A 5,264-nucleotide genomic window follows, 5' to 3' on the forward strand; every position below is an offset into this window, starting at 1 on the left:
TTAACGCACCTGTAACTATTTCTCAGTCGGCAACACTTATGGAGACGATTGAGATGCTACAGTGTCACAATCACAATTATTTGTATCGTGAAGGAGCACAACTATTATTTGAATTTAGGAATACTCTGAACTCTAAGCAAAAATGTATATAAAATCTATTGCTGACAGTACTCCTCTATTGTGTTTCGGCCAAGCTGATCGCACCTTACTTTTTTTGAGAATGAAGCAATTTTTCACACAATCTATTTAGCAGTTTTTAAAGAATGTTGTATACGAACTCTTAAACAATCCAGATGATATAGTTGAACCTATTTCCAATAGAATCGAAATAGACCGCACTGAAGATGGCAAGTGATGTGGGAGGCGATGTAATGCAGGCATGAAATATAAAATGCTTGCTCCAGTATTATATTTCTGACGGGCAAGAATCCTTGCTTGTGTGAATTTGTATTTCCGAGGTAAAATACAAATAAGAGTTTAAAAGAAAATGGTCCAAAATATTAATGAAGTGATAGCATTTATTGTGAAAGGATTATCCCAGTTCCTCAGTCAATTCTTTGCTATAATATAAAGATTTCCTGTGTGTAATGAAGCTGAAAATGAGTATTTCTAGCATAAATTATCAATATACCATGTTTGCCAATCATTTCCTTTGTTCCAAAATTTTTTTATGTCTCATTGTCTAATTATAATTATCAAAACATTGGAGGCATTAATAATGAATAATAAGCAAAATACACAAATCAAAATAATCATAGATAGAATAATGAACAAGAATGATAGCGGATTTCAGTAGTGATGTTAGTAATGATGATGAAAGGTCAAATACAAATATAAATGGAATAAAAATCCATAATGTGTACAATACAAAAAGAATAAACATAAAAATAACAGAAAACTAGTAAGGATATGAATAACTATATAAAATTACAAATATATCAAATAATCTAAGATAGAAATAAAGCAATGACTTTGATGATAGGAAATCTGATATCATAATAAAAAAAATAATCAAAGTGATGAGAGTGTCTCGGGGGATAATGGCTCTTTATATGGTTGAGAAATATAACTTTGAGTGTCACACCTACAAACATGGACAGGCATACGTTCGTAAGTGTATGTTTTTATGTGAGACTGCGCATGCTCAGTAATGACATGAATGTGTGTGTGTGTGTGTGTGTGTGTGTGTAAGCGAAGACGTGCCTGGGTGGTAAGCAGTATGCTTCCCAACCGCATGGTTCTAGGTTCAGTCCCATGGCGTGGAACCCTGTACAAGTGTCTTCAACTAGAACTTCGGGATGACCAAAGCCCTGTTAGTAGAGTTGATACAAGGAAACTGAAAGAAGCCAATTCTCGTCCAATTTCTTTTGTCATTCTGCCGTTTTCTTTTGATTATTCCTATAAAAAAGTCAATTGATGTGAATGTGGAGGGCATCCTACTGAACATCTTCCTCCAATTCACCTCTTTAGCAAAATCTCATAAAGGTAGGTTAAACTATTACTATCTCCTTACTAGAAATAAAACTTCATATCTTCAAAGTCTTTCTAGATGCTTGGCATGACAAATTATCGCAGCAAGTTCAAGTAAAAGAAACCTGTCACAGTGCCATCAAAAACAATGATCCAGCTGCTTGGTCCATCGTGTAATAATAAAACATTTTTGTTTGCCTTTCATCTTTAGGGTCGAAAAAATAACTACCACTTAATCAGTGGGAGTGATGTAATCGACTTACCTTTCCCTTAACATTGTTGGTCTTGGGCCATAATATTTAATCAATATAATAAAATAGTGGGTAATTAGATTAAGCTGACTGCAGAATTCATATGGTATTTATTTTAACGACTCTGAAAGGTAAAGTCAACCTTGGCGGAATTTGAAACCGTAACTTAAAGACGTACAAAAGACGCTAAGCATTTTGCTCGATGTGCTAACGAATCTGCCATATCAATGATTTAGTACAGAGTGTAGTATGTTACTAATATTATTGATAAGATAAGGCGATGAGGTGGCAGATTCGTTACCACGTCGGACAAAATGCTTACCAGCACTAACTGACTGGCTTTATGCCAAAATTTGAAATCAATATTATTCTTTTCTACTTTAAGCATAAGGCCCGAAGTTTTGGGGGAGGGGGCCAGTCGATTAGATCGACCCCCTTACTGGTACTTAATTTATCGATCCGAGTTGATGAAAGGCAAATCGACCACGGCGGAATTTGAACTAAGAAAGTAAAGACAGATGAAATATTGAAATCAATATTATTTACTATTGTGTTCTGCCGAGGTTGACCTCACCTTTCTTCCCTTCGGGTTGATAAACATAAGTAGTAGTTGAGTACTGGGGTCGATGCAATCGACTGTCACCTTCCCCTCCAAAATCCAGGCCGTGTGCCTATTGTAGAAAGGATAATAATAATAATAATAATAATAATAATTATTATTATTATTAAATTCAAATTATGCTTTTTTAGAAGCATTGAGATGTCTTAGAAAGTTAAAAAAGTGTAGGTGGCTTGCAGTGGACTCGAACTCACATCCCCATGATTACGCGTCACGCTGCTTTGACCGATTAAGCTAAACTATCCCACTACAAATTCCTCTGCAAAGTTAAGATGTATTATTATTATTATTATTATTGCAAGGCGACGAGCTGGCAGAATCGTTAGCATATATGCACAAAATGATATCAAAAAGTTCCCGAACTAGTCCTGTCGCGCGCCAGCAGATCGCAGCGCCCGCAGTTAGAGCTAGCAGTGACGTCCATGATGTAGTGTTCCAAGTGACATCGCTCGGTTTACTTTGAAAGTTGTGAAATTTATGTTTTGTGATCACATGTATGCAGTAGTCTGCGATTTTGTCATGGACAAGAACGAAGAGCCAACGTGAAATTTTGCATTGAACTTGGGAAGGCTGCTGCAGAGACATTGAGCATGCTTCGGCAAGCTTACAGCGACGAAGCAATGGGTCATATGCAATGTTTCGAGTGGCACAGTCGCTTCAAAAGTGGAAGAACCTCCATGTAAGACGATGTTACTCCCGGAAATATAGTTTTGTGCATCGAGAATTCGACCCCAGGGCCAGACCGTCAATCGAAAGTCATACTGCGACGTTTTAAAGATATTAGGTGGACATTTTGTAGAAGCGAGCGGATGTGTGGAGCGTGAAGAATCGGATTCATCACAACGGCAATGTACCCTATCACCGAACTCTCCTCACTCGTGAGTTTCCGCACCCACCCTTTTCGCCAGGTTTATTACGTACAGACTTCCATCTCTTTTTCAAGATAAAAATGCAACTGAAACGTCACCGTTTTAACAGCGCTGCCGAGGTGCAGAGCAAATCGCAGAAGAACCTCGATTCGCTTACGGAAAACGACTTCCAGTCCGAATACGGAAAGTGGCAGGAACGCTGGGAATGGTGAATTGCTGCACATGGCGACAATTTCGAAGGTAAGAATGTTAAAACTTAGATAAATAAGTTATTTTTAACAGACAGAAGTAGCCCGAGAACCTTTTTGAAACCACCTCGTCTATATATATATGTGTGTGTGTGTGTGTATGTGTATCTGTGTGTGTGTGTGTGTGTGTGTGTGTGTGTGTGTGTGTGTGTGTGTGTGTGTGTATATACAGGGTGCGATGGGTAAACTGTCGCCAATTTATATTTCTACTTTCACGCATGTGATTTAGATTTATCGACTACACAGTCTAGTGGGGTCAGTTAGACACCGATTGTGACAAAAACAGCATCATGGCGCAATTCATTGTGCTAGAAATTTGGGAAAGATATATTGTACTGTTTGGCATTTGCACCGGAAGCTCTAAGACGAAAATTTCAGAATGTTTGGGTGTCAATCTGAGGACAGTGCAGAGAATTCGGAAGAGTTGAATGAATGTAATGATAATTACGAAGGTACGGCAGCTCGGAAAACTCACTCTGATCGTTCTAATAAGAACAGAATTCTTGAAATTGTTGGTGAGATGCAGATCATGATTGACAACGATCCCTCCAAGTTAGCTTCATCGTCAGATACATGGGAGTGCTTGAGTTTCTTATCAGGCAGTTGTTGCATGAAGACATTCGGTATTCCTCATACCAGATGAGAAAGGGCCATCAAGTGCAAGAGGAAAGACCGCGCTAGGAAGCTTTTGCAGAAGCTCAATCATCCCCTCCAACTGAACATGCATTGTTTTTTGTCAGACGAGAAACATTTCTGCCTGGATCAGATGGTAAACACACGGAACAACCGTTGGCTTACTGTGTCCCAAAAACATGTACGAATAGTGATAAAAATCAAACATCCAGTCAACATCATGGTGTTTGGAGTGATCACTAGTGATGAGGACTCTATTTAACTTCCCACACGAAATCAGACTCGACACGGAGGCCTACAACATGTGCCTGAAGCAGGTAGTGCTGCCCTGGGTCAAGGGGGCGTCTGCTGGGAGACTCTGCTGGGCGACAGGACCCTACCCTATGCTACACAAGCAGAAGAACCTAGTCATAGCTGTCAGACAGTTCCTGTGACTACATATCCCCTAACATCTGGCCACCTAACTCCCCAGATTGCACCCCCTTCATTATTATGTGTGGAGCGCAGTTGAGCGGGAGGCCAACAAAAACCCTTGTAACACCAAAAATGTACTGAAAGCAATGCTTATAGCAGCATTCATGATCTTAAACAAAGAGACCGTCGAGAAGAGTTACAGGAGATTACGAAGTAATCTGGAGGTTATAGTTGAAGCCAATGGCGATTTTATTGAATAAATTTCCTCTTTGTTATTTCAAGATATTTTATGTGATTTTGGTAAATGTATCTGTCAAAATGAGATATCAGTGTTATTTTCTTTTTTGTGTAATTTATACAATTTATTCACCGCACCCTGTATAAAAAGAAAATATTATTAAAATTAATATTAACATTTCCGAAAAATATGTTAACACAATGTTCTGAGGGCAATCCAAGATTAGTGAGATGATTCGAATTGAACATATTACATATTACATATTACCAGTACACATAAATATTAAATATTTCATATGTTCAGATTCGAATTACATTAACTTTAGATTCCCTTCATAACATTATGGTAACATATTTTTTCTGTAACATTAATATTAATTCTAATATTTTATATATATGCATATGTATGTATGCATGTATGTGTGTATGTATATATGTATGTATGTATGTATGCATGTATAAATACATATATATATATATATATACATACATATATATATATATACATATATATATGTATATA

At 37.5% G+C, this 5,264-nt stretch overlaps 1 non-coding gene across 1 annotated transcript; it reads right to left on the reverse strand.

Annotated features, from left to right (window-relative positions):
- Positions 1-200: 200 nt before the first annotated feature.
- On the reverse strand, positions 201-291 carry LOC128247189 (small nucleolar RNA SNORD116). Its single transcript, XR_008263589.1, has one exon. It is a non-coding gene; the product is annotated as a small nucleolar RNA SNORD116 (small nucleolar RNA).
- Positions 292-5,264: the final 4,973 nt, after the last annotated feature.

This window comes from Octopus bimaculoides, chromosome 2 (genome assembly GCF_001194135.2).
Source record: "Octopus bimaculoides isolate UCB-OBI-ISO-001 chromosome 2, ASM119413v2, whole genome shotgun sequence".
NCBI lineage: Eukaryota > Metazoa > Mollusca > Cephalopoda > Octopoda > Octopodidae > Octopus > Octopus bimaculoides.